This window comes from Vanessa atalanta, chromosome 25 (genome assembly GCF_905147765.1).
Source record: "Vanessa atalanta chromosome 25, ilVanAtal1.2, whole genome shotgun sequence".
NCBI lineage: Eukaryota > Metazoa > Arthropoda > Insecta > Lepidoptera > Nymphalidae > Vanessa > Vanessa atalanta.
In genome coordinates this window covers 5838432-5858125 of record NC_061895.1, presented here as the reverse complement: position 1 = coordinate 5858125, position 19694 = coordinate 5838432, and the positions used below count along the sequence as shown (strand labels likewise).

Sequence of the window (19694 nt, the reverse complement as noted above, 5' to 3'; positions counted from 1 at the left end):
TGTCCTTATCAGTCGGCAAAAACTTTAATATAGTGTAATTTCAGTAATTCGGGATGGCAAAATAAAATTATGTTGTACCATGATGTTTCAATCTCTCTCTATATTTTTTACAATGCCCCAATCATCCAATTGTTTTCCTTATGACAGCTCAATCACTTTTAAAATAAGAAATAGTGTTACATGCCAGTATTAAATGTTATAAAATAATATCAACTAAAGTTGTACAAATTATTGATCAATTAATTACAATAATAATTGTAATAATATGTAATAATAATAATAATGTGACATTATTAATGATATTATTAATTATGATATCCTATGACGTAGCACCGTATTGGAGGCTAGGGCTAGTCTCGTAACAATAGTTTGGTTTGTTTCTTATTAGACAGGTACTTAATAATAAATAAATGAATGATTCTACAGGTATTATAATAGGGTTTTTATACCAAAATGCCTTAAAATCACTGTTATTTATTTAAAGTAATAAAAATTTAAAACGCGTTTGTAGACTGATATTTACTAGTATACATAGATTCAATACAAGATTATATTAAATATAAAAAAAGTATAGACTTAGTATTTGTTAAGTTCGAAGCAGGATATACATACATTTAATTGTTCTTTACTAAGATACTCAGTAATTCAAATGGTGGAAGAGAACAACTATTGAGTTTCTTGCCGTGTCTTCTCGGTGGTATCTACTTTTCGAATCGGGGGTAGATTCACATTTAATTCAACACTGTAACATAACGATTCAAAAGTGAATTTGCGATGAATATACTTGAATTGAAAATATTTTAATCTTATAAACGTAAACGGTAACGACTTTTTTTTTATAAATATAAATAAATAAATAAATATTGGACAACATCACATACATTACTCTGATCCCAATGTAAGTAGCTAAAGCACTTGTGTTATGGAACATCAGAAGTAACGACGGTACCACAAACACTCAGACCCAAGACAACATAGAAAACTAATGAACTTTTTCTACATCGACTCGGCCGGGAATCGAACCCGTCCCGGGTGTGGCGTACCCATGAAAACAAATTACTTGATAATATTAATTAACATGTTCGAAATGAAACAAAAATCTTGCTCGGCTCTACGAAATGTAAAAATATAGTAAGTTTTTTACGCAGATTTTTCCCGATACTTTCCGAACCTCCGACATTCAATAAACAAGGTTTACCTGTATAGCGTATAAGGATTTCGTCTTAGACTTTGCTCGACTATACCGTTTTGTATTCCAACTAGACTCCGGTATCTTTTCGCTTTGACGCCACGATGAGTGGAAAAATGACACATAACACACAACCGCCTCACAAAAATCACGTAGTGTAGATAAGACTGAATTCTATAAAGGATTTAGTCATCATGAATTCTATGTATACCTAAGGAAATATGTACGACCAGATGGGTCAAACACTAACTTATACACACAAACGAAATATTGACGACCTCCATGGTCGAATAGTGTGTACACCGGTTTTCATGGGTTCGCCACTCCGAGGTCCCGGGTTCGATTTCCGGCCTAGTCGCTGTAGAAAAAGTTCATTAGTTTTCTACGTAGTCTTGGGTGTGAATGTTTGTGGTACTGTCGTTACTTCTGATGTTCTATAACACAAGTGCTTTAGCTACTTACATTGGGGTCAGAGTAATGTATGTGATGTTGTCCAATATTTATTTATTTAAATCTCTCTTCCTTCCAGGTCGTTCACTTCATTAATAGAACTCGTGTATTTGCGTTGCCTCACTGCCAAAAACCCTGTGTTGCATTGCTTGTGATATTCCTCGAACACGTTCGATTTTTAGAAAAAAAAAAATTAAAATACATTTTTGACATACTTGTACATTAGTGTGAGTGATACGGTCAGTCAGCATCAGAGGTGCTATTACAGTTATAGCATAGCAACTGTTGATTGATATCAAATCAAATAAATAAATTTATAAATCAGTAACCTGGACCTATGCGATAGCATAATACTGATTTATTGAATGCAACAAATATTTGATAACAACAGTTGCTATGCTATAAACGTAATAGAGCCACAGGAATGGCTTAGTATAGTTATCAAGTGGATCTTTAACGAAGACCGACATCGAGAATAAATAGCTCGCAAATTCAATATTATATAATTATATTTTCATGCCGTGTTCTAGCGAAGCTGCGGGCGATAACTAGCTATACAAAATAAACACACCTGTGTAATATAGCCCTCGCAATATAGTACCAACTGAATTACTTTCGATATAATTTATATCGCGAAGTAAAATTCAAATTAATTTCTAAGGTGCTTCTAGAAGCCTATTTGAATGAATTATTTATTGACTTATTGATTCATAGTAATGTTAGTGAAATTACCACGAAAATTCATTATATACTAAAAAGTGGACTGCAATAAAATAAAATACAAATTACTATTGAAACCTTTTACCCTATATAGTTTAGCATAAGCTTACTGTAAATAATAATATTTAATATAACAACCCTTTAGGCTGCTATGGCAACAGCCTGTATATGTCCTCTCACTTATTAGGAGAAGGTTAGGAGCCTACTCCACCACTCTGCTACATTCATCTGTTAAGATGCACGCATTCTAACCACTTGGCAATCTCAACCCTTATTCTCATAGATATTATAAAAACAAACATAATTTACCAGAAATCCTCGTATAGTTTAGCCATTCCATTAAATTCCCATAAAAAATTATGAAGACCATGGAACAACAACAGTCTTGCTATTACAAGTAAATTATTCGGTTGTTTCCATCCAATGAATAACAATATCAAATAATCTTCTGTGTACTTTCAGCTGCATTCTTATTAAATCCATAAATCCTGAACCTACTAACGCTTAGAAAATTCTGGTAATTTTTAGGGTTAACCACTAAGGGAAACAAGGAACCCTTATAAGATCACTTCGTTGTCCACCTGTCTGTGAGAATACTGAGAACATAAAGTATACCCTTGTGCGCAATATCTCTTGGGCAGTTTGTGAGTCTCCATCGAAAATGGTCGACATGATCAAAATCGTTCAGGTCATAATTTCTGACAATACAGGAGGCGACCTCTTATCATAAAGTGACATTTACAACCCTTTAGATATAAAACGAAAAAGCGCAATTGATAATTTCCATTTACTTGACCATATCTAAATCGAAATTTCCACTTTAGAATATATCCAATAGTTGTATCTTAAAATCTTACTAGCACACAAGACTTTGAAGCCTTTTATATAAAAGATTATCTTCTATTGTTTCAGATTAACACGCCGCGGTTCATGTAGAAGTGACCGACGATCAAACCTAACCATTTAAACGCCTTATATGGATCAGAGCGAGTGCAGAGCGCGTGCTTCGCCGCGTATTAAAACACATGAACATCTCGAATATAGGTAATAGCGCAACAGGGACGGACAAGAACCAGCCAATCGTATTCCTAATTCGCCTAACAGTCTATCGGACTTCCTAGGAGGACATTTGGGTGCTTTATTTGTAATGGACTTGCCTTAAATTTATTTATCAAAATGTGTTTTGCTGTATAGTTAACACTGCCATTAAGCGTAGGTGTCTTAGGAATTGAAATAATTAAGAGTTGGACCGTGGGGTGTGTTTCTGTGAGGTTGGTTTGTGTGATGCGCCGGCGGCAGCGGCGACGCATCGGAGGGGTACCAGAGATACAGCATTATACGCTGGTCTGACGAAACCGACAAGGTAAGAAATATCATTGTATATAAAAATTTAACATAATGCCAAAAATGTTCACAAAATATTGTTAATTACGACTTTATTGCTGTTAAAAAAGTCATCTTTAATACTAAATTACAGTCAGACTTGATCTTATATCCAACCAGGTATTTGTAGACATAGATTTTATCAGGATCGCAATCGTGAATGATTACCAATTAACACCGACGTCAGAATCACGGCTCATGAGACGGTATCTACGGAAGAAAATAAAATGATATTTATGATCTTGGTAACTCAAACCATGACGTGCTTTATCCTTGTTTTATCAATTACTCGAATACTCAAACTAATCAATAACAAGTTCATTTAAGTATCCTTAAATGCATTATCACTGAAATATTTAGAATTGGAAATTTGCAACTCCCAGCTTGACATCTTCGTCCAAATCTAATACCACAAACAATGACAAACGCACGATCTCGATGCACTTTGAATCGTAAAATTACAGTTAATTAAAGGTAAAACTACTAATTTCAAACTGGAAATTTATCAAGGAGAACGACCAAGAACCGCAATAGTATTGTTTGTATACGTATTATAATATTTAAATGTATTCATGACCAAAAACGACCTATTAAAATTGGTTTATCATAATGCAGTAATGCACTCATCCATCTCGGTCACTCGCAACCCAATATGATATCTAGGTCAGTCCCGTTCATCAATTTCAATGTCTATCCTTGGTAATTTCACACTTGACGTAAACTGGACGTATTGAAAAATATTTTTATTAACGTGATTTATTCAATCTGATGTACAGCTTAAATCGGATTTTGGATATTTCGATATAAGCCTTTCGAGTTTCATTTTTTAAATAAACACTTTTATATTTAACTTAAAATAAGCTTGTTTGGTGTAATTTGTTTTTTTTTTTTACCTTTGTATTTCAATTTTTATTCTATAACCTCGACTATAACTAGATACTCGCTTTTTATATGCATCGGTCTCGGCGATCGGTTGAACGGTAAAGATGTGCTGCAGCGCCATCTAGTTGCGAGTGACAAAAAATGTGTATAAAAAAGCAGAGGTGTCGTCAGTCGTGGAACGGTTGAAATGAATTTCGATATATGTATTAAATAACAGGCGAATTTAAATGAATTAAAACGTTCGAGAATAATTAAATGAAAAACATGATATTGGAATCCCGGGGGAGTAAACAATGACTAAAAATAAATTAAAATAGTATTATATGAAACTGTATAAGAGAACGACACGAAATCTTCACGTTTTTTCCTTACGTGACGATTTCTGCCAGTTCACTTTACTGTAAACCTTTAACTACTAAAACACATACCTAAATGGACTTCTGTTCAAGTATAATAAGTCAACCAACTACCATGTTATGTAAGACAAGCAAACCATCGACAGAGGTTGTTCGCCATGTTTTTTTTTTATGATAACGGTAGGCGGACGAGCAAATGGGCCACCTGATGGTAAGCGGTCATCACCGCCCGTAGACTAACCGTAGAATGGTGTTGTAAGAAATATTAATCATTCCTTACATCACCAATGCGCCACCAACCTTGAAAACCAAGATGTTACGTCCCTTGTACCTGTAGTTACTCTGACTTACTCACCCTTCACTGAGTACTGCTGTTTGGCGGTAGAATATCCGATGAGTGGGTGGTACCGACCCAGACGGGCTTGCACAAAGTTCTACCACCAAGTAGAATAAATAAATACTAAATCTTTCCTCAAAACGCGCTGCATCTTATGTTTAAAGTTTTATATATATATATTTTTTAGTAGATTTTTGAAAATTAATGAAAACGTTATGTCTTTTATTGTGATAGATTTAAAATTTGGATGTGTTTTATTTCCATGTAATTCATACTTAAACCTATATTTCGAGAATGAAGATCGAATTATCTTCAAAAAAGCAAACTTTAACATGAATATATCCATCCAAATCTAATTTTAGACAAGTATTAGCTTAGCAACATAACTTATTTTAGGAAAAACTTTCATCGATCTCCCAAACTGATAAAGATATTCTTGACATTGACATCCGATTGTATAGATAAAGCACGCCAGCGCAGTGACCACAGAGTATGCTGCTTAAACATTTTCCATAACCTAGAAGTATATGTACATAATTTTTGTCTTTGGGCGCGATAAAAGTATAAAAGCTCTGTGTCTCGTAAATCTGTAATGAGTTACACGAAAAAGCAAAGCGTGTATTTTCCACTGCAGGACCAAAACCTCCACTAAATAGCAACCTAATATATATATAATAGATATAAACCATAAGTTTTAGACCTTTTTCATAACTTTGAGCTAATGCGGTTTTGTGTGTGTAGTGCACACACGTGTGGTAATTAATATATCCGAAGTATTCAGATGGAACATTGTATTCTGCATAAATTCTAAATTTAATTTGAGAGATTTTAAATAACGCTCTCTCTTTCACAATTATAGGAGTTAAAAGGGGTAGGAAAACTTTTATTGATACAGAAGTACCTAAATATAATATATATCTAAATGTCCGAAATGAAATCCATTAATAATTGTAAGGTATATAATTTTTATTCATGTATTGTATTGCTACAGGTTACATCTTTTATTAAATACTTTTTTGCTATTATTTAGAATGCTGCCGAGCAATTATAAAGCTATATCTACATGTTTTGTCCCGTATCTGTAACCGGCTTACTCACTCTGTGAGCCGGAATACAGCGATACGAAATATTGATCTTTGTACAGAACTGTCATTTAGTTATAAGAAATATTAAACTTTGTAAGTCTTGATCGATGATTGACTGAACAAGTGTTTCGTTTGAGCGTACAATTTATCTCATTCTCTGGTGGTATAATCTTGTCGTCAAGCGGAGAGCCTTAGACCAGCAGTGGGCATTAGCCGTTACTTTTTTATGAAAATAAAAATACGTATAGCTATAATATCAGTAATCTAAGAGGTATCGTAACGTTTTAATGTGGGTTTAATAGATTTCCATGATTGCCGCAATATGGTACATTAAATTTTTTATTGATTCTCAAGTTTAGGCTATTAAGCGATCCACTAAAATACACCCCGATTTTAAAATTTTGAATTACATACATGTATCTTAGTATGACAGCTTTTGACTAGCTCATTTAATTTAGAATTGTATATTACATTTACATGCGACAAAAAACAAAATTAGTTCTATCTATTAAATCCTAAATATCTAAGTACCTATATATGTTTACATATATAATAAAAAGCGTGGAGTTTTCATGCTTTAAATATAAATATTCAAGAACAATTAAGGTAAACAGCCGTTGTGGTTGTTGTTCACTTTACCGAACCAAAGAAAACAACATAAGTCTTTCTAGTATTTTGTTCTCTTCACGGCCAAGGCCTAAATGTGGGCAAGATCTCAATGATAACCAAAGATCTTTGAATGTTAATTGAAACAATAACAATAAACAAGTTTAAGCAATATTTTTAAAACCATATACATACAATACAATGAGATAGAGAAAATGAGAAAGAGAGAAAAAGGTCGCGGCATAACGCCTTTTCTTTATGTGACGATTTCCGCTCGTTCACTATACTGTGGGCCGCGTAAAGGACTTCGTTCCAATAACGACAAAACTCAACATGCGAATTTGCTCTTACATAATATAATAATACTTCGATTCGTAACCGTCCAAATTAACCCACGCGTACGATACATACAAACAAAATCGAGGCGATCGTAAAGAATTGTGATGACTTTCAGAGAACTGAAATAAAGGCGAGGTTGCAGCTATAAATCAAAGGAACGTCAAACAATAAGGTTAGGGCTTAAAGTATGAGCGAAAAGCGGAAAGATAAAAGCGACATAATTCGCTAATACTGAAATGTTAAAACAGAAAATATTCTTATCATAGCATTCCAGTAACAATTGACTAATGCTTCTTAAATAATGATTAGTTTTGTATACAATATAATTGTTTTAAAAAAATCTTAATATATATTAACCTTGCCCATATTGGTGACTCGGTCTTCAGTGTTTGATTCGTTTTTCGCTCAAATAATCGTAATTGCGACTCAATTAGGAAATTATACTAGCAGTCATGAATTGTATAGTAGCTTTTTTTACATTAATATACAATATAAATAATTCTATATTTGAACTAAAACAAGACCTTAACTAGCCTAAATAGTGATTAAAAATGTTTTTCCAATTTTAATGAAACTTTTATAACTTGAACCAGGGCATAAAGAACAATGTGCCCCGATTCTTTGGAAAGAGTGAAGTTTTACGTGATTCCTCTTTTTGTTATGGATCAGTATTTTGTGTTTAAAGACGATAGATAGATATTTGATATAATCGATTAAATTAATCACTTGCTAGGGCTTAGTGCAAACCTCTGGTAGGTACCACCCATTAAGATATTCTACCGCCACACAGCAATACTTATTATTGTTATATTCCGGTTTTAAAGGTGAGCCAGTGTAGCTACAAGCATAAGCTTGCTTGTATCACGTACGAGCTTGGTGTAATGCACTGAATGATTAATATTTTTAACAGCATCGATGACTGTAGAAGGTGGTGACTGCTTAACATCAGGTGACGCATTTTCCCGTCCGTCTACGTATAAAAATAAAAAAAAGTGAAGTCATAGGTTATTGTACAGGAGTTGTACGATCACACTATTACAAATGTATTAAATTAGATATCTTATGACAAGTGGTCCTTGGGGGAGGCCTATGTCCAGCGGTGGACTGATACAGGCTGATTATGATGACCAGTGGTCAGTTATACGGTTAGAGTTTTGTTTTCTGAAAAAGCTAGTATGTTATTTATTTAAAAGTTTCTGTAAAAATATACATTTCCGTTTTTTTAATTATCTTTTTCCGTCGTGTATTAGAGGGCACGAAAGTGTAGTACAGGCATTATGTGCTCTGTGTGGGCCGTGTACCCCGGACGTACTTGTGAGATTAGGGTATGTCTACAACAGTTTTATTACCGATTAAATTGTTCAACGATAATCACGCTGAGAACGTCACCACTTTGATCTTTACAAGCTTTAGCTGAACGAGGTCGATAACCTTGTGAATTTATATACACTTATTCTATTTTATTATTTTTTTATGAAGTTAATATTTATTTACTTACGGAAATGTTTATGTTCAAAATAAACGAAGTCTTTATTGTTATTTCGACGTTAAACACGTGCTGTAGTTGTTTTGAATCAAGAAATAAAATTTCAGTAATTTTCCTACATCAATATTTCAACTAATAACATCAAAATATTTTTATAAACTATATAGGTACGTCTAGCGGCCGGATTTAGGGGAGGGCAACCGGGGCAACTGCCTTGAGGCCTCCACATGAGAGGGGGCCCCACAACAGAAATTCCGACGAGTTAACAAATCTAGATATAATCAAATTATAATAATGTTACTAATTACTGTTTTAAACGTAAATATATTATAGCTTACTGATTGAAATTAAAATATTCGAATTAATTCATAACATAATTACTAGGGTCTCCATTCCTCTGTTGGTCCCAGGCCCTCCAGACCTTTAAATCCGACTCTGACGTCTACTGTCGTACGTATAAAGTTCCGTTAAGTTACCTAAATCAGAATCTTAGGAAAGTGTTCTTTATAAGTAAAAAGAAACTTGTTAAAAGCATCGTGCAAAAAAGAATTAAAACAAAAACTATTTTACCGAAGGTCTTTCTTGCTTCGTAGAGTTTATCTCGCTACTACAAGCTCTTAAAATTAAAGAGCGCGGCTGAGGAGCTGGCGATGATCTGATAACATTTCACAAAGTAAGGGCTTTATGATAAGGGCGTTCCATACTGGTTCTGGGCTTTATACTATCTTTTTTCAATACTCTTATAAGGCGTTTTGTTTTATTGATAGTTTAACATATAAATATTTCAAGTAAGGTTATATGTTGTGTAATAAATTTATTGCAATCTTAAAATTTTAAAACGAGCAATAATAAAAACTTTTCAAAGCGGTTTAAAATTTTGTGTTCCTTGTATATTTTTAGGTGTCTAAGACTAAACGTTATTGTAAAGGTAATAACATAAATTTATAATGTTATAACATTAACAGATTCTACAGAATTCTTCAGAAACGTTAAAGAATAACTGAATAATATATTGTTGTTTTAATGTAAATTTATGGGAAGTTGGCGTTTTTCAAAGCGCACTGTCTATACCCGGCTCAGATATAGCAAAAATGATTTACCAGCTTAAGTTAAAATAAGTTGTGATTAATAGTTTTTTCTTATTGTTGTTGGTGATGGAATTGTTACTATGGGAACGATGGGAGTGACATTTAGCTTTGTCGCTAAAAAGTCCCAAAAAAAAAATAGATTAAAAAAATATATATATATTGTTAATACAATTAACATTCCCTCAATAAACATCAATTGTTACTTTTATTTATATAAAAAAAATACATTAAGGCCTTAATTGTATTCAAATAAAAATTCAAAATAGTTACTGTACACATCATGACCGGACGTGGAACGGTGGCAAGAATGCTAGCAGAATTTCTTCGTTGGATCGCGATTCCGATCCGATCCTCTGGGCAAAATACGAACCAGCCAAGCAGCAATCTTCCCATCAATGACATAATCTGCGTACAAAATTGTATTAACAAATACTTCTGAAATTTGTAAGCAAATATTAAAAAGACTTGCGAAACAATTTTATAATGGTGGGAAGCATTGTACACGATTTTCCCTATTGTGTCGTAATTTCGATTTTGTACGACAGCGAAGACATCAAGAAAGAGATTAAAAAAAAGATTCGTTATATAACAAGATACAAGATGGGCGAATACGTTAGAATTTCATTGAAGGTTGGTGTATCAAGCCATATTAATTGCTTATAATAATTTATCTCGTGTTCGAAACTTCAGAAAACGGGACGGCTAGTATCATTTTAAATATATTATAGATTTCCAAATTACTCCTAGGAAGGCTGGTTTTATACTGTATAAGTATAATTATTTATTTTTTTACAAGTATCTATATATAAACATATATACAACAACAATGAGTGCTTTATCGCCATTTTAATTTCACATCAACCAAAATAATTTCTATGTTTATAAGAAAATATTATTTTACGTGAAACATCTAAGCACTTTATATTATATATCGCATGTAAATAAGTACATATGTAAATATTTTAGGAGTAGCGGATATCTCAAAGCAATGAGACATTCTGTGATTCATTGGCATTGATCAAATACATCGTTCCTTGTTCCTATAATTACATTGGCTAACTCTCATTAAGCCTGATTTGACATCGCTTGTCGGTTAATTACCTAATCACTTCGGGAGTTCGGACCTTGGGACTGTACCGTATTCCCCTATCAACAAAACTACAAACAGACGACGCTATTAACTATAGCCTGTTCCAATCACAGTTCGAGTTAAGACAAGCAGCTTTGACATTGAAATAACGTGGTATAATTCCAGGTCTTGAATAATCTTTACGATAATTATTATAAGATTCTTGAAAAAATTACGTTTCGAATGTTGGCGAAGTTGTTATCGGAACTTTGGACGTATTATTTAAGTGGCTATGAAATGTTAAGTTGAATAGTGTTGTATTATAAATACAAATGTATATATTAATAAAGAAAAGTCTGTAGAAGAGCCATTATTTAGAAAAATCGTAATGCTCAAAATTAAGGTTTGATTATCTCAGCTCCTCCTGCCATTGAAATAGAATATACCATTATGAAGACCGTTTATATGTGCGATTATAAAATACTTATCGTTTTGGTTCAACATTTTTTTTAAATAGGTACTTATATATTTATAATAATAACCGCTTCGTTAAAACGCTTTAAAATGTATGCATGTATGTGATTTACACACACATTCGTTTAATTGACCAATGACAATACAATTTTTTTTTCTTAGTATCCCGAAAAATATTGCCAGGATAAAAAATTAAAATTAAAATATTAGTTTGCCTACGTACCATCTTCTGATGTAAGTAAATTTTATTCCTTCGCCTGTTTTATTAGTTTTTAAAACTATTTTTAATATACATACTGAGTGGTTGAAACATTGTTTACATTACATATATATTATTGACGATTCTGAATGAGACGCACGCATATTCATCCTTTGATGAGAACTTCTTTATTTAAAACCATACGTTTTTAAATAATTTATTTTTTGTTACATATTGTTTGTTTATTAAAATTTTATTTGCTTAACTGTAATATAAATTAATCGTAGGCACTTTAACACGGTTAAGATTTGTAAGGGGTGACAAATACATATAAAAAAAAGAAAAAGTTAGCGTTTTGTTGTAACTGAATTGTTTGGTATCCAGGTCAATGGGTGACTAAGGGGAAGTGTGACCGTTATTATATTCAAAGTTTATTGTTACTGCGTTGTAGATATTCAACATTTTAATAACGCTTTTACAAATGTGTACAAATTCATATTACTTTATTTAAATAGAAAGCTGGAGTTGCAACAACACGCTAACTTTTAGACACTTCTGTCTTTTACTATTGAAGTACCTTTTTTTTTCCCGCTGGAAACACGCGTTACGCGTTTCCCCCACGTGGAAGTGGGAAGTATGTGGGATCTTGATCTTGTAAAGAATATTAACCGACATTTCAAAGTATAATTAAATATTCGTAATTTTTAAACGGGCAGTCAAATTTCTTTCGTACGTAGGTAAAAAAAAATACTTAGATTAATTTGTTAAAACGTTCTAATAGTACGATAAAATCTTTACAATTTCACAAAAGTGTCAAAATGAAAAACGCCAACAGTCATTTAAAAACTAAAAAGGTTTCATATCATTTAAAAAAATCTGTTGAAACAAATATTTACTTCATGAATCGTCAAATCCTCTTTTTTATATTGTATTTAGAATAAAATATCCATTAATACTTATCATCAAAATAACTAATACGAATCCCGGCCTGAATTCATTTTAAGTTTCCGCTAGTCGCAAGATGGAAACTATTTAAATATCAAATAGGTAAATTCGTCAACAAAATAGAATTAAATGAAAACACATAAGAGAAAGAAAAAATATAACTTAATTCTGTCCAGTTTAGTATTTCAACAAATTAATAATTATGATATAAAAAATGCTATGCATTACATTACAATTGTAAGTATATATATAAAATATTCATAATTTTTTCTAACCTAATTAACACAGAAGGTTCGTCGTCTTGTCCGCCATATTGAATTTTCATAAAGCGCGAAAACATTTTGTCGTAACATGAGTTCTGACAGCGAAAATGCTGCATTTTAAATATATATACATGAATCCTTCATTTAAACATTACATTAATAATTTATAAAATTATATCGATATTTTGAAAACGTAAATGTATAATTTTATTGCTAAATAAAAATTTATTTGTGAATTCAAGAGTCTCTTACACTGTAAAGACTGTAACACAGCTCAATAAATCTAAATATTTGTCTGTTATTTATTTCAAATCCGCCATTTTTTGTATAATTTATGCTTAAAACTAGACGTAGTTTTGATATTTAATATATAATATTCTATTTTAATAACTAAGTACCTAATATATTTATGTAACCATTATACTTAGTAGTATAGTCATATTTATTTTTCACTCAAATCCACCGCAAGTTCATTAATTACATCACTCTAGTAAATTATACATCGTTTGTAATTCGTAAGCGTAATCGTTTGAAATAGCGCTACTCATGAGGAAAACAAATGATTTTGTACCTAATGGCGTTAAGGATACAGTCGAAATTAAAATATCGATTTCCTCTAATTTGAAAATACCGCTTTTGTCGAAAATTTTCTTTACAGCGCTTCAAGTGTTGGAGGGTTTTGGTTAGCTTTTACGTATCAGCGCTACAGCGATAGAAAGTGCGAGTAGGATCGATCAGATGCGCGCGCCTGTGATGACGTCACCGTCGCCGGGCCGCTGAGGTTGCTTTCAACTTCAACCATCGACAAATACAATAATTTATATAAAGTAGATGGTACATAGTAATAAAATCTTAGCACATTTTACTTGAAAGCGATTTATTTTATTTCACAATACACTTTTCTCAATGGATTTATTAAGTTCTTATATAAATAAATTGATGAGAAAGCGAATGAAACTCATCAAGTAAGTACATGTACTAGTTTATAGGTATTCAAGTTAATTCGCTCTAGGTGTCCAATCTGTAAACAAGGCTCAAGATTCATGGCTATAAAGTTAATTTAAATATTAATTCTTTTCTAAAATATTGTCCGTAGAATAGATATAGATATAGTCCTTTTAACGCAATACCTACTAACAACATAGATTACTACTCGTACCTATTACGAATTACAATACGAATAATTACGATACTAATACCATTTAAACATCATTGTAATATTGACAATGAACTTAATCTTTCCTAATGATTCGGTTAGTGACTGTTACATTAATGAGTTTAAATTAAACATTTTTTCATAGACAATAAGTAAATATTATAAACTATTATAAATAATATAATAATTATCTAATTACGATTTGATAGTTTACGGGCCGCCTGGCGATGTAAAAGTCGCTATTGTCGTACCCACTCCTAAAATAAGTGTTAAGCTTAAAAGCAGGGGTAAATAGGTATATTAGTAATTTCTTAATTAATTTGGGGCATTGTAAATATTCTTTAAAAAAAACTGTGTGATGCTACGTAATTGCGTATACATGCATACAAACAAACATATTATCAAACTTAGAACTGATGATATGTCAAAGTTTTTATGTTAAACATAAATAGAGTACATACAACTCTAGTAATCGGTAACTTTAGCTAAAAAAATGAATATTGTATTTATTTAAACTCTAGTCTATTCTATTGAGAAAATCCTAAACACTATATAATTCTTCCAACAAATTCCTTAATTTCGTTTTCTTATTAATCAGAAATGTTCTACAATCAACACAATACGAATAGTTGCTATCGTTGATTAAAGGCTGAGTCAGAACTGTGTTGATCAGCTTTCAGATCGACTGTAAAACAAATGAGTGTAATGACAGACGGATGAAAGTGTATTCCACACTTACGATGGAATAATATTAACGTATTCCGCGAAAGAAAACAACAGAACAAGGTTACTATGTAGGTAAGTAGCATTCAACTCGACGGCGATATCGATCGAGATATATTTATATAAAAATGAGCTCCAACATTAATTCATTCCGTTATTTATGTAATTTTCAAAGCAAAAACAATACGTTTCGTTTAACATAAACATTGTTAAATAACAATAATAATCGTGTTAAAGTAATAAGTAAAAGTAACAGTCTGTATCAAATCACGAGTCCAAAAGTAACTGATTATGTTTTGTCCTCATAAACTGTACCTAATAACGTAAAAAATAAATTGTCCATTACGGAGCAATTACATACTATGCCATAGTTGCAGTTGGTCGATTGTGTATCGTGGGAACGATACAACGTTTAGATTTGTCAATGGAATTATAAAAAAAATACTTATTGCATCAAATATTGAAATGCAAAAATATTGCATAAGGATACTTATAATTTATTAAATTATAAATAGCAACAAAATGCTATCATATAACCTCTTAATAACAAGTTTAATGAAAAAAGTAATAATAATCAAATACAATAACACGTTCGTCCAAAAACGTGAATTTGCATTTTTTAATTCATAGTTAACTTGTTAAATCATTTTGTATAAAATATATTATAAATATGTTGTTTTCAGTATCAAAATATATCTACTATAATAATATTTCCATCGTTTCGAAAAGTACTTACTCTATTTATAAATTAAAGTAATGCAACATTTATAATTTATAATGCTTTGAATTATTATTAACGAATATCTCGTTTAATAATATATTTAAAATTTTATAATTTTATCTAACCTATTCATTCATAGAGGACATTAAATATTTTTTTATAATAAATACACTGTAGATACGTCGACTTTCATATATTTTTAAATAAACTACTAAAATAGATTATAAAAGTAATTTTTAATGTTTCGAAAAAGTAAACTTAATTAAGCAGAATTCGTTTCGTTCTATTTTTAAATCATATTTCGAAATAAATTTTGCTGCAATCCGGTAACCTCTCACGTCCACAAGAGAGCTTAAACAAATATCGAAACATCACCAACACCTCATAAAGATAATACGAATACGTTTGAACAGTTATCTCATATCTAAACAAGTCACTAATTTTAAGTGTAACGACAATGCGGCACTACTGAAATGCTTATCAAGTTATCAAAGTCGAAGAAGTGCGTCAAAACCGATCAAATGCGTCAGAACACTGAATAAAGTTATCAACTGATCCAGGATTACTATTATTATCGATCATTGTAATACTTATTTTTTTTCTTTCTTAAAATTGACGCAAATGACACTGAACATTATTACAAGATTATTTTCATTATTTCACCCGATAATTCGTTGAAGTGTTACATGTAAAGATAAACAAGATATAGTTTGTATAATATTTTACCACAGAGTATAAATTACAATTATATCAATTATTTGAACTTAATAGTTTGTTTATTGGTTCAAAAATCAAAATTAAAGTCAAAGACAACATGCATATAACAATTGATTTTGAGAATATAATTTTATTGTTTAACATTTAGTAGGTCTAAACAGACATCTATATGGCAACAACTACGAAATAAGGTTAAAAATTATGCTGTCTGGTAATAAAAACATGCAAGCAAATAAAAAAAAAACAAATACAAATTAAAGATAAGACGCAAAAGCGCGGACAACATATCTGTGGAGCTAAAAAAAAACACTAACGAAAGCTTAATAATTGTTTTAATAGGTTATTTACTTTTAAATATATATTAAGTAATATACTAGGCCGTGTTATTATTATCTAATCTCTAAGAGTCGAGTGGTGCAAAACGAATGACGCAGATTAAAGTATCTAATAATATACATCTTGACAATAATCTATAGGAAATATTTAATTGTCAAAGTAATAAATTCATCGGTGTTCATGTCAATATGGCAAGGACGAAACTATTAAAACAAAAGAAAACGGCAACTTTAGTAAAATTTTATATAGAACTAGAAAGTAGGTAATTATTGATGTGTAACACCTTTCCTCCGGCTTTCCTGCAATCCGTGGGCGTGATTTCGTGAAAAGGGACGGAAGTGTGTAACAGTAAACCGGGGAAGCGCGCGTGCGTTGATAGAATTAGCCCTTAGATGGGAACAACACACTATGGAGAGTATATAATTTTAATATTGCTTATTACAACGTGAGATGTCCGATATTATGCGACTAGTGCAAAGCACGCTTTTTTGTTTATTAATTTACTTTCGGTTTTCTTTCCTACATCTATACATATAATAAAATTGGAGTGTCTGTTTGTAATATTAAAATATCCCATTTTTACTAAATGAATTTTGTATATATACACGGTACATATACAAAAATAACATTTTTACTATTTTTGTCTGTCTGTCTGTCCGTCTGTTTGTTCCGGCTAATGGCTCTGGAACGGCTGAACCGATTTCGACGGGACTTTCACTGGCAGATAGCAGTTGTAATAAGGAGTAACTTAGACTACTTTTATTTTAGAATTATATATAGAATCAAAATAAAATCGCGCCACAATATTCAAACAACGCGCTCGAAGTTGCGGGCACAGCTAGTATCTAATATATAGGTGTACAGTAAATTATACTATCCGCCTCTTGCAAGATCTCAGATGAACTATGAAATCGGTAGGTATCGTATATGTATTTAATTATTTACATTAAATTCCAAGACCAACTATTTACCAAAAAGATTGCATAACTTCCTATTTTATTTTTTGTATTCAAATTATTTCTTTTTACATATTAACAAATTTAATGTTATAATAATTGACTCCAAGAAGGAACTTCTCCCGTTTAAGATATTACCAAAATTGCTTTTGTATGTATTCTGGGACAGACAAAGAGAAGACAAGACATTACAGGGTTCTACGTTAACATTTAGGACTAAAAAAATATGTTCCGACTTTAATTCCGATTGTGACAAGGCAGGATGAAAATTCCTACCACCACATAAATAAAACAAGATTGAGACACAACTGTTTCGAACGGTTGAATGTAAAAGTTATAATTAATAAACTGACATTCGAACTTTATTTATTGAATGCATGCATCCAAAGTCGCTCGCTACTTAGCTAATGTACCTACATTTTATTAAATTAATTTTATTAAAATATAGATTTTGTTTCACATGGTATATGAAAGGTAACAAAGGCAAATGGAGTTTAAAAAAAAATACGATCCACAGAAAGTATTTATTGAAAACTAATTTCATAAATATTGTTGTAATTTTGTAACACTGTCAATATCCAACTATTTTTTAAACATGTACTTATATTTTGTATCTTAATTAAAAGGAAAAATAAAAAAAAAAACATATCACACTTTATTAACACAGCAGAAAACCCATTTTTCTTTTGAAATCTTAACGTATAAATAAGAGAAAGAATGAGTACATCATACGCTGTTTTATAAAAAGGCTTAATTTTACGTTTCCATTCGGAAATATTTCTTTCAAAACTCACCAATTATATACGTCCTTTATGTTGGCTGCATTGAATCTCGCATGAAAACATAAAAAAATATATTATATTACGTTAGTTAGATTCGTTATAATGTAAAACTGTAATTTTATATAAAAATACAATTTCACATAGACTTTAAAATGTTTATGTTTTATGCATACAATACGTATTTTATTATTGGACTCACGCTCATTGCTGTACTCAATACAACGGTGTATTGAGTACAGCAATATTTAAGCTATATAGCAAAATTAATAATTTAATTATGATATTGTAATTAAAAAATTAATTACAATATCATAATTAATAATACTTAATACAAAATAGATAGCAAACTTTCTAAATATTCATCAAAATCGAACAACACAGGTCCGACTTAAACCATCTCATTCATGATAGTCAAGTCTTGGACCATGGTTGAGGCACCAATGTCTCTGGAAACACCGTTTGCAGTATTGAGCCGAGATGGCCCAGTGCTTAAAACGAACATGCAAGCACTACTGATATATCATGATCTTAATTTGTGTTTATAATTCATCTCGAGCTCGGCGGTGAATGAAAACGTCGTGAGGAAACCTGCATGTCTCTAATTTCATTCGCATTGGAGCAGCGTGATGGAATATGCTCCTAACCTTCTCCTCAAAGGGGGAGGAGGCCTTAGCCTAGCAGTGGGAAATTTACTGGCTTTACTTACCATTAGACGGGTACTTGTGCTTAAGACTAGGCGATACACAACTGTCTTTATGCCATTGCACTCAACTAGAATGTTTATCGTGAATAATGTAAATATGTATATATAAATAAGTTATATAAGTTATTTGTAATTCTTATAACATTTTGCCGCAGATGGTCATAAAATTAATATAACATATATAACATAAAAAATGATTGCAAAACGACATAGAGAAAGTTGTAATATATATATATTTTTTATAGTTTTATCCGGTAAACGTTATCATAGATTTCTCTAAATCACTGAAAGATATCCTCGGTCCAGATGATTTAGGATATTCTTCGTCTTCTTTATGTTTTTTCGGCGACATTTTTAGTCTTAAATAAACTAGTAATCAAAATTTCACTATTTTTTTTTTTAAATTAACAAACGACAAATGATTATATAATCTAAATTTCTTGCTTCTTTATATAATAACAGTGGCAATAAATTAATTTGACGCGGTTAGTTTTATAAGTAACAATAAAAATTGATCGCCTCTATCAAATCGAGTCGTAACAGTCCAATGTCATCTAAATCCGTTACCAAACGCACAACGCCTGTGAACAGTTAATATATATTAAACAGACAGACAGATCGACTTCTGTGTTTAGTCTGTGCATTGTTTCAAAATCTATTTTGAATCGAGGCGACTTCGTTCACTAAACACATACCCTTGGAAGTTTAATTACGCGCAATATCCCCACA

The 19694-nt window shown here is 31.3% G+C and overlaps 1 protein-coding gene across 3 annotated transcripts in view; it reads left to right on the top strand.

The window, feature by feature from the left end:
- LOC125073813 (plasma membrane calcium-transporting ATPase 2) overlaps positions 1-19694 on the top strand; it is a 167750-nt gene that overhangs the window by 44503 nt on the left and 103553 nt on the right. For all 3 annotated transcript variants that reach the window (XM_047684885.1, XM_047684884.1, XM_047684881.1), the window contains exon 2: positions 3272-3722. The gene's annotated coding sequence lies outside the window, so the exon portion shown is untranslated. The remainder of the gene's footprint in view (positions 1-3271; positions 3723-19694) is intronic.